Genomic DNA, 11,811 nt, shown 5'->3' on the forward strand with positions numbered 1-11,811 from the left:
AATAAATCAATTGGGAGAGTTTTCTTTTATAGCTGCCCATCCTATATATATTGTTATAGGGATTTTTGGATTTTCCCCACCAGCTATTTAGATTTAACTTTACAAAGCTAGAAAGCATTAGATTGCTATTTTGGAAAGCCTATGCCTTCAATCCCAGGAAGCTGTCACCAAAATCTATTCCTACCAAATATCACAGAATACCATTTCAAATTCAACCCTTAGCCAACCCATCAGAATTCAATCCTTTCTATTTTTAAAAGAAAGGCATATCAAAATTAATTATTAATTTTTAAAAAAATTATTTAAGGGTTCACACTAAATTTTTTGTTTCACTTTGGATTTTAAAATATTACAATCATATTAAGAATCATTTTTCTGCCATGAAACCCTAATTCTGAGTATTAGGAAACATATGCACTAGAATGGAATCTCCATGAGGGCAGGAATCTTCTCACTCAAATCTATGATGCCCAGTATGTGGTTTGGCACACAATAAAAACCAATGTATAGGAAAAAGTTACTGATCATTTAGTTCTTTAAAAAACTATTGGGCTTCCCTGGTGGCGCAGTGGTTGAGAGTCTGCCTGCCAATGCAGGGGACACGGGTTCGAGCCCTGGTCTGGGAAGATCCCACATGCCGCGGAGCAACTAGGCCCGTGAGCCACAATTACTGAGCCTGCGCATCTGGAGCCTGTGCTCCGCAACAAGAGAGGCCGCGATAGTGAGAGGCCCGCGCACCGCCATGAAGAGTGGCCCCCGCTCGCCGCAACTAGAGAAAGCCCTCGCACAGAAACGAAGACCCAACACAGCCAAAAATAAAACAAATAAATAAATAAATAAATTTATAAATAAATACAGGGACTCTCCTTTGAGATTCGTATTAAAAAAAAAAAAAACTATTGTGTTGAGGATGGGGGTAAGCTTACTGAGATATTACAATGATGTTTCTAAGGAAAAAAGGCAAAGAACAATCCTTAACAAAAAGAGAAAATTTAAATTTTATCTGCCTGTCAAATATATCATTCATATACTGCAAAGCAATTCCTATAATCTAGTTTGCTCACACCTTTCTCTGATCGAGGATTCCTGCCAGCTTTTATAACCCCAAAGCAGAATGTCATGTAATACTGAATTCTGAATTTAGGTAGGCATAGTAAAACTGTCTTTAAATCATGATGTGGAACTCTGTATTTTACAGGTAGCATATACTTTCCTCTTGTGGTGTACTTGGTCTCAGATTGAAAAAATTAACATTTTATTCACCATATAGATCAATTCTTTTTGTTTATTGATGGAAGCCATGATTTTATAACTTTTTCTCAAAGTCACAAACACTGAATTTCATAGAACCATTCTATAGCTTATTGGGAACCATTCTTTCACCCACCTGTAGATAAAGATTATTAACCCGTATATTAACTTTTCACTGGATCTTCTTCAGAAAACCCATGTAAACATCATTTTTCTTAAATCATTATCAGAGTTTAAATTTTATCATTGCATATTTTGCATATAAATTATTTTCACAGAGGAAAAAGATTTTCTTATTATTTTCATGAATTTTTTAATTATATAGTCATCAAATTCATCACATTTCTGTTCATCACAGTAAAACAGAGGAAAATAGTCAAGGATTAATATGATCAGTAGATGCAGTAAAGCCATTGATAACAGTCAATATTCATTCATTAAAAATTTTTTAGAAAAGTAAGAATAGAGGTAATGTCACTTTGATAAAGAATGTCTGTAAAATCCCAAAACAAACATCATCTTTATGGTGAATTGTGAATTATAGAAAGATTAGACATGATACAAGCATGTCCACTATCAGAATGTCAAATGAACATTATCTTAGCAGTCTTTTCCAATGTAACAAGACTAATAAAAATGAATAAATTAATTGTAGTTTATTTACACAATTCAGCAATGAAGATAAATGAGTTACTGCTGCATATGACATAAACAAATCCTGCACAGAAAATGTAAAGAACATGAAGCCAGTCACAAAAGAAAACTGTTTGCATTATATAAACTTCAAAAACAGGTAAACCTAGTATAAGCTGTTAGAAGTCAAAGAAGTGGTGCCATTGAAGGGGTCACTGTCCCTTACAAGAGGCATCAAGGAGCTTCTGGGGCTCTAATAATATTCTCTTCTTTTAACTGGGCACTGTTTACACAAGTGTACTCACTTTATTAAAACTTATCTGTCTTATTTATTTAGTTATCTTTTGTATATTGTTTTGTATGTATAATTCAATAAATGTATTTTAAAAAGGGATCTGCTACTTGCTACTATATAAAAAGTAATTTTGTATAGTAAAATAGTAATACTATCTAATATATAGAATATTTTATGATATATTAATGCTTTAATAGTAATAGAATAGCATATATTCAAAAGCTAATTATATATTATAGTAATACTATACAGTAATGTGGTAAATTACATAATAATTCATTAAAATATAATAATTATAGCTAATACATATATGCTTAATGTATGCCCAGTTCTAGTGCTTGATATGTTTACATATTAAAGCCTCAAAAAAAAAATCCTGGACTTCCAAATTTCAGTTCCACATACACGAAGTTTGGAAGTCACCACTTCGTCCCCAAAACAGGTAAAATGCTAAACACACTGAAAAAAAAAAAAAAACACCTTCTTTTAGATCCATAAGAGAGTGGAGGACATGGGGAAAACTGCAGCCCCAAGACTGGAGACACAGACTGGCATGTCTTACCAGAAGAGATTTAAAGTGGAAACTACCATGGGAAACAGTGTCCGGTCGGAAAACCTGAACTGTAATTGATGAATTACTGGAGGCTTAGTGCAGAAAACTCTGAGAATTAAAAACTCCAGGGAGACTTATTTATAGTGGACCCCACAATATTATGAGATTTACCCCCAGGAGCTTAATCAGGTTTCCTCAGTAAATATCAGAGGAAAAAAATACCTTTTGCTTCTGGCAAGGGGCAGGGAGGGATGGGGGAATTATTTTGAAATATACCACAGTGTTCTGTTCTTCTTAACAAGGCCTTCTCTCAGGGAAAGCTAATTATCCGAAGCCTTACCTGCTGAGGTATTATCAGAGCCTAACTGATGTGGGAGAAAGAAAACACCCATTCCAGCCCACTTAAGCCATTCTGTCCCACCTGAGGAGGAAAAAAACCTCTGAGAAATTCTTATGAAGTCCACATTCCAGGGGCGTAGGTTCACTCAAAGGTTAAGACCTAATCATAGGACTATACAATGCTTACCTTTCCCCCACATTACTAAGGCCTATTTGTATCAGTTCCTCTTACCCAGTACAACATGGTCAGCTACTAAGAAAAAATTACATGGTATACCAAAAGACAAAAAAAAAAAAAAAAAAAAAAAAAATTTAAAGAGCATCAGAACCAGACATGGAAGGGATGTTTGAATTATCAGACCACGAACGTAAAACAACTACCATTAGCATACTAAGGGCTCTAATGGATAAAGAAGACAGCATTCAAGAACAGACGGGCAATGTAAACAGAGAGATACAAATCTTTAAAAAGAACCAGAAGGTTGTTCGGCAGCAGCAGCGGCGGCGGAGGTAAGATGGGGTGACTGAGCGGCGTCTTTGGCGCTGAAGGAGTTAATTCATCAGTTCACCGCCATCACCAGTGCAAGTGAAAGTGTAGGGAAACACATGCTTGAAACCTACCACAATAATCTGGAGGTGGCAGTCGCTATGTTTTTGGATGGTGGAGGAATGGCTGAGGAGCCCAGTACCAGTTCAGCAAGTGTCTCCACTGTCAGATCTCACACAGACGAGGAAGTCCGTGCCTCAGTTTCTCAAAAGCAAGAAATATTGGTGGAACTAGAACCTTTGTTTGGTGCTCCTAAAAGACGACAGCCTGCACGTTCAATATTTGGTGGTTTCCGGGATTTTCAAACTGAAACTATTCGGCAAGAACAGGAATTAAGAAATGCAGGAACACTAGATAAGAAACTAACTACCCTTGCGGATCTCTTCTGGCCACCCATTGATTTGATGCATGAAGGCAGCTTAGAAACAGCCAAAGAGTGTGGCCAGATGCAGAATAAGTGGCTGATGATAAACATTCAAAATGTACAAGACTTTGCATGCCAGTGCCTCAACCGGGAGGTACGGAGCAAGGAAGATGTGGAGAATATTTTTCGGGAACATTTCATTTTCTGGCAGGTTTATCACGACAGTGAGGAAAGTCAGAGATACATACAGTTTTATAAGCTAGGGGATTTACCCTATGTTTCCATCTTGGATACTGGGACAGGTCAGAAGCTAGTAGAGTGGTACCAGTTAGACTATCTTCTTTCTTGGACCAAGTAACGGGATTTCTGTGTGAAAACGGGCAACTAGATGGACTTTCTAGCAGTCCCCACAAAAAATGTGCCTGTTCGGAGAGCCTTATAGATGCAGGTGAAGACAGCCAGCTAGAAGCTGCCATCAGAGCCTCCTTGCAAGAGACACATTTGATTACACACAGGCGAAACAGGATAGCCGCTCAGATGAAGAATCTGAGTCTGAATTTTTTTTCTGGCGGTGAAGAGTTCATATCCGTTTGTGGCTCTGATGAAGAGGAGGAGATAGAGAATCTTGCCAAGTCTAGAAAGTCTCCCCACAAAGATTTGGGGCATAGAAAAGAGGAGAACAGAAGGTCACTGGCTGAGCGCCCTGCCAGAACTGAGCCTGGAACAGCCACAAACCACCAAGGATTGCCAGCCGTGGATTCAGAAATATTGGAGATGCCACCAGAAAAATCAGATGGAATACTGGAGGGCATTGATGTAAATCGACCAAAAGCACAGCTGATGTTGCAGTATCCAGATGGAAAAAAGAGAACAAATCACTCTTCCAGAGCAAGCTAAACTACTAGCTTTGGTGAAGCATGTCCAGTCTAAAGGATATCCACATGAACGTTTTGAACTTCACGCCAACTTCCCTCGAAGGAAATGCTCTCATCTGGGCTATGATATTACATTACAGGAGGCAGGTCTTTGTCCTCAAGAGACTGTCTTTGTACAGGAAAGAAATTAACATCATGGCCTGACCACTCTCAGCTTACCGCTTTTTCCCTATTTCTGTGAGATACCGTGTCACTGAGTATGCATTTTGGCTCATAGGACCATAGAACCAAAGGTGGGCAAGCAAGTCACCTTCTTTCTCCTTTATTTATTGTTCTCTCCTATAATCAGTCTCACCCCTCCCCACTTTTTTCCTCTCCTCTCCCATTTTCTTCTTTTTCCTACTTTTCTCTCTCTTTCTTACCTAATCTGGTGACCAAATGGAAGTGTGAGGATAAGACCTCCTAGTACTGGCAGCAGGAAATGTATGTTCCAATAAGTGGTCTCCTACACAGCACTTTTTGGGGATCAAATGATAATGTTACTCCTCAGACTCCTTTGGTAAAGGAATGGCTAGATTCATATAAGAACAGCCTCCCTTTTTTGTAAGCCCCATTTTTAGTAGGAAGAAGATATTCTCTAACACATGTTTTGTTTTGTTGTTCATGTAGGAAATATCATATAACAAAGTGTCCAGGCTTTTGTTTACATGGAAAAAGCATCCTTTATAATTATTGTTCATCATATTTAAAATTTTTTTCAAAGGATTCCCATCTTCCCAGCTAGAATTATTTCCATGATATGTGTTATTGACAGGAGGAGTGTTAAATTAGGGTGAGTAGCATGGGGTGGCTTTCAATACCCTAGCCTGAGACAACTTTCTTCATTATCACTCTATAAACTACATTCTATAAACTATCTTGATCCTGCTAGCCCTGGAATGGACATTTCATGAGCATATTGTTGTGACTGGGATAGGAAGGTGCTTGCTGTTTTTGCCAGTACAGCATATTGGTTCCTTTGGCCCTTCCATTGTTTGGGTCCACAAGTGATCTATAGGAAGGCAGCTGTTCAATAATCATGAGTACAATGGCTTGTAGTTGTAACCACTATGCTTATGGATTGTCCTATGTGCTTTAAGCCATACTTAATGTATGTCCCTGGGGGGAAAAGAAAAAGATGCAGCTGAGAGTTGCTAACCATGTTCCTTTGGTTACACATAATGATTCATTTTTTACCCTTGGTTGGAACAGTCTCTAAAAGGCTCTGGTGACTGAGCTTAATTCCTCATGCTGTTTCTTGCAAAAGGTATCAAAGCTGAAAACCTCTCTAAGGGGAAGATCTTTAAAATCAATTCATAAGACAACATTTAGTGAGGGAGGTGGGGAAGATTACCAGTAATCTTCAGATGTGAGTTTTTTCTGCCAACAAAAGCCACATTCAAATTGTGGTTGGTGAACGCTTTTTTCAGTATTATTTAGAAGAGGCCATCTTGAATCTATATAATACGATTTGACTTATCAGCTTAACATTATGCTCAATTTGTATTTTGAGATTTAGAGTGCTCTGAAGGGGTAGTAAAAATTCTGGTGGCAAAATCAGAACTTTAACTTGTTATAAAGCCATAATACCGAATGAACCTATTTTGTCGATTGGGGTTTAGACTGACTGATTCTTCTATGTGAGGAACATAAATTGCTATTGCTCAGAGACCTTTAGTTTCCCATCTACTTTAAGATCACTCTCTTGGCAGGTAGGGGATTAAAAAAAAACAAAAACAAAAACGATGCTTGTGTGTTGCTAGTACACAATTACAATTACAGAATACAGTTTCTAATGGCTGGACATTGAGAGACCCTCCCTAAAGAATTAGTTATATATCTCCTTAAGGAAATCATGGAAAATTCTGTTTATTCTTCAGTGATTCATTTTGAATTAATGTTCTTACATTTTTTTTCTAAGTCTGTGTAAGTGCTTATGTGTAAGTATATAATTGTATAAATATTTATAAATATATTTATATAATTACTAAAAAAAGAACCAGAAAAAAATTTTCAAATTAAAAAAATTAAAATGGAGGGGACACAGTTTTTAGGGGCATGAGCCCACTGTGTCCTCCTTTGCCTGGCAAAGCAATAAAGCTATTCTTTTCTACTTCACAACCCCCCCCCCAAAAAAATTAAAAAGAAATGAAGAATGCTTTTGATGGGCTTGTTAGTAGACAGAATATGGTTGAGTTAAGGATCTCAGAGCTACAGCAATAGAATCCTCAAAAACCAAAATGCAAAGAGAACAAGGACTGAAAAAAAAAAAAAAAAGAACAAAATATCCAAGGACTGTGGAACAACTACAAAAAGCATAGCATACATGTAATGGGAATACCAGAAGAGGAAGAAAGAGAAAAAGGAAGAAAAGAAATATTCAAAAATATTCAAAACAATAATGACTAAAAATTTCCCTAACTCAATGTGAGACATCAAACCATAGATCCAGGAAGCTCAGAGAACACCAAGGAGGATAAATGAAACAAACAAACAAAAAACCTAATCATATCATTGTCAAACTACAGTATATCAAAGATGAAGAAAAATCCTGAAAGAATCCAGAGGAAAGAAATGCCCTATCTATAAAGGAACAAAGATAAGAATCACATATGACTTCTCAGAAACCATGCAAACAAAAGAGTAAGTTGAAATATTTAAAACCTTGAGAAAGAAATAACCAACAACCTAGAAATCTATACCCTATGAAATTATCCTTCAAAAGCAAAGGAGAAATAAAGAGTTTCTCAGACAAACAAACATTGAAGGACTTTGTTGCCAATAGACCTACCTTGTAAGAAATGTTCAAAAATTCTTTTCAGAGAGGGGGAAAATAATATAGGTCAGAAACTCAGACCTACATAAAGAAAGGAAAAGCATTAAAAAGGATTAAGTGAAGGTAAAATAAAAACATATTTTTTGTATTCTTAATTGATCTAACAGATAATGGTTTGTTCAAAATAATAATACCAAATATATATGCTTCTGTGTTTGTATTTCAGTGAAATAATGACAACAATGATACAAGGGACAGGAAGGAGTAATTAGGATTGTTTTGTTATTATAAGTTACACTACTCAAGAAGCAGTTTTGAAAGTGGACTTAGAAGAGCTGTAAATATATATTGCAAACTCTAAGACAACTCTTAATTTTTTTAAAAAAAAGTATATCCAATCTGCTAAGAAAGGAGCAGCTAAAGGAGCATATAAAATGCTCAATTAAAAATAAAAAAGCCAGAAAAAAGAGTGGAAGACAAAAACAGGAAGAGATATGAAATGTAACAAATAAACAACAGTAACAAATGTGGTATATATTAATGCAACTATATCAATAGTCAATTGACTTTGAAAGTCAATGATCTAAATCACCAATTAAAAGACAGAGACTGTCAGAGTGTATCAAACAAAGATCCAACTGTATGCTATCTACAAATAATGCACTTTAAATATAAAGACACAGAAATAAAGAGTAAATGGATGGAGAAAATATACCATGCTAACATTAATCAGAAGAAAGCAGAACTAGCTATATTAATTTTAGACAGGGCAGACTTCAAAGCATGGAAAGTTAACAGGGATAAAGAAGAGCAATACATAATGATAAAGGGGTCAATTGTCCAAGAAGACATAGCAATCCTTAATGTGAAGACAGAACATCAAATTATGTGAAGCAAAAACTAGTAGAACTTCAAAGAGAAATGGCTGAATCCACTATCATACTTAGAGACTTCAACACTCCTCTCTCTGAAATAAACAGATCAAGCAGGCAGAAAATCATTAAAAACATAGTTGAGGGCTTCCCCGGTGGCACAGTGGTTGGGAATCCACCTGCCAATGCAGGAGACACGGGTTCAAGCCCTGTCCCGGGAAGATCCCACATGCCATGGAGCAACTAAGCCCACGAGCCACAACTACTGAGCCCACGTGCCACAACTACTGAAGCCCGTGGGCCTACAGCCTGTGCTTCACAACAAGAGAAGCCACAACAATGAGAAGCCTGCGCACCGCCACGAAGAGTAGCCCCCGCTAGCCTCAACTAGAGAAAGCCCACGTGCAGCAATGAAGACCCAACACAGCCAAAATTTTTTTTAAATAAATAAATAAATTTATTAAAAAACACCATAGTCGAACTCAACAATACCACAAATCAACTGGATATAATCACTTTATAGACTACTTCATTCAACAATAACAGTATAAATATTCTTCTCAAGTTCACAAAGAATATTCACCAAGATAAACCACATGTTAAGCCATAAAACAAACCTTAACAAATTTAAAAGAGCAGAAATCAAACAATGTCTGCTCTCAGACTACAGTGGAATTAAACTAGAATACAATAACAGGATGAAAACTGGAAAATCCCAAAATATGTGGAGATTAAACAACACACCTTTAAATAAGAAGTGGACCTAAGAAAAAAAAATCTAGAAATTTAAAAATATTTTGAACTAGATGAAAATGAAACTTATCAAAATGTGTGGGATGCAGCAAAAACAATACTTAGAGGGGAATGTAGAGCATTGAATGTGTATATTAGAAAAGAAGAAAGATCTAAAATCAATAATATAAGTTTCTACCTTAGGAAACTAGAAAAGGAAGAGCAAATTAAGTTAAAAGTAAGTAGAAGGAAAGCAATAATAAGAATTAGAAGCAAAATCAATGAAATTGAAAACTGGAAATCAAAGAGAAAAATCAATGAAAATAAAGTTCTTTGAAAAGGTTAATAAAATCAATAAGCCTCCAGCCAGACTAAGAAAAAAAGAGGACACAAACTACTAATATCAGAAATGAAAGAGTAAATATCATTACAGATCTCGTGGACACTAAAAAGATAATAAAGGAATACTATGAACAATTCTATACCCACAAATTTGATAACCTAGATGAAATGGACCAACTCCTTGAAAGACGCAAACTGCCAAAATTCACACAAGAAAGAGACCATCTGAGTAGGCCTATATCTATTAAATAAATATAAGCAATAATTAATAACTTTCCCAAACAGAGAACACCAGGCCCAGATAGGTTCACTGGCAAATTCTACCAAATATTTAAGGGAAAAATTCTACCAATTCTCTACAATCTTTTTCAGACAATAGAAGCAGAAGAAATACTTACTAACTCATTGTATGAGGCCAGCATTTCCCTAATACCAACACTAGGCAAAGAGACTACAGGAAAAGCAAAGTACAGACCAATATCTCTCATGAACTTAAAAGCCAAAATCCTCAATAAAATACTAGCAAGTGGAATCCAATAATGTATACAAAGATTTATAAACCATGATTGAGTAGAATATATCCCACATATTTAAGGAGGAACCTTAAATGTATATTGCTAAATGAAAGAAGCTAATTTGAAAAGGCTACATACTGCATGATTCCAACTATAATGACATTCTGGAAAATGCAAAACTATGGAGACAGGAAAAAGATTAGTGGTTCCAGGAATTTGGTGGGGGAAGAGGGATGAATAGCCAGAACACAGAGGATATTTAGTGCCATGAAAATACTCTGTATGAGACTATAATGGTAGATACATGTCATTATACGTTTTTAAACCCGTTGAATGTAGAACATCAAGAGTGAACTGTAACATAAACTTAGGACTTTGAGTGATTATGATTATGAATGTAGATTCATCAATCATTAACAAATGTACCAGTCTGGTGTGGATGTTGATAATGAGAGGGGCTACGTACGTGTGGTGGTAAGGGTTAAATGGGAAATCCCTATACCTTCTCCTCAATTTTGCTGTGAACCTTAAACTGCTCTTAAAAAACTTTAAAAAATCCTATGATCCTATTATACATACTATAGAGTAATATAGTAAAGTATATAATAATACAGAGAAAAGATAGGTATAGTAAGCACATATATCATGCTTAATGTATGTACTGTTGTAAGTTCTTTAAATGTTTGCGAGTTAATTATTTTAAAAATTATTTAATCCCATTACTCTCCTCAATTTACATATAAAAGGGTATCAGGAAAACAGAAAGTGCCTTGTCCAGTGTCACACAGCTAGTTCATGGCAGAGTTGATGCAAAACTAGCTATCTAAATGGAATGAAGACAAGGTATGCCACTCCATCAGCATCAAGTACACATTTCAGATGTGCATTTACCGTCTCATAGTACAGTCAGAGTCTATTTTCATATAAAAGAGAGAAATCCCTGCTTATGGCGACTACTGAGTTCTTCCATTTGTGTACTGACCTTTTTTTCCTCCTTCTCAAACTGCCCCTGCAACTTTTCCTCATTGTCTCCAACAACAAAAGTGCTGTGGGAAAAACTACCATTCAACTACCAATGTCTTAGTGAGAAGTCACCTACGAAGACTGAGGCTGAATTTTGCAGGCACAGTGTTGCCCCACATGCCTCTGCTACCTACCCACACTCTCCACCATGAAAATAGTGAGGTAGGATAAATATATTATGAACATATCTGGAATAATAAATTCAGCAATTCTCCAATTCAATTCTGCCATCATGAGATATGAAACATACTATAACCTAACTGCTTTCTCTATTCACTTTGAGTTGTTTTTTGATAAGACGGAATTTGAATATATTACTTGATTCAAATTTATTCTGTCTCCCCAGTTAATATGGAGGTCATGAAGCGAAAAAGAACAAAAGAGGAGGAGAGGGATTAATAAATGTAGACAGAGCTGATTGCATTTTTCAGGCTTGGCAGAATATTAACACAATAATTATTTATGCTCCCACAATTATTTTAGTACCCACCTCTGTAATATAGAGTATTCAATTAGTCCTTGCGTAACAGTTTCTCTTCTCAAGCATCACAGGTGTAAATAAGGGACAGATTCATACTATGCTAACTCAGATTCGTGGATTTTCCTTTTTTTCTTCAGTTTACTCCCATTGTGTTATTCACATCTTAAAACTTAA

The 11,811-nt window shown here is 36.0% G+C and overlaps 1 pseudogene across 1 annotated transcript; it reads left to right on the plus strand.

The window, feature by feature from the left end:
- Window positions 1-896: 896 nt before the first annotated feature.
- LOC309660761 (UBX domain-containing protein 7 pseudogene) lies at window positions 897-11,401 on the plus strand (annotated as a pseudogene). The gene has a single exon. The product of its transcript is annotated as a UBX domain-containing protein 7 pseudogene (transcript).
- Window positions 11,402-11,811: the final 410 nt, after the last annotated feature.

Source organism: Balaenoptera physalus (genome assembly GCF_965194825.1).
Source record: "Balaenoptera physalus genome assembly, chromosome: 5".
NCBI lineage: Eukaryota > Metazoa > Chordata > Mammalia > Artiodactyla > Balaenopteridae > Balaenoptera > Balaenoptera physalus.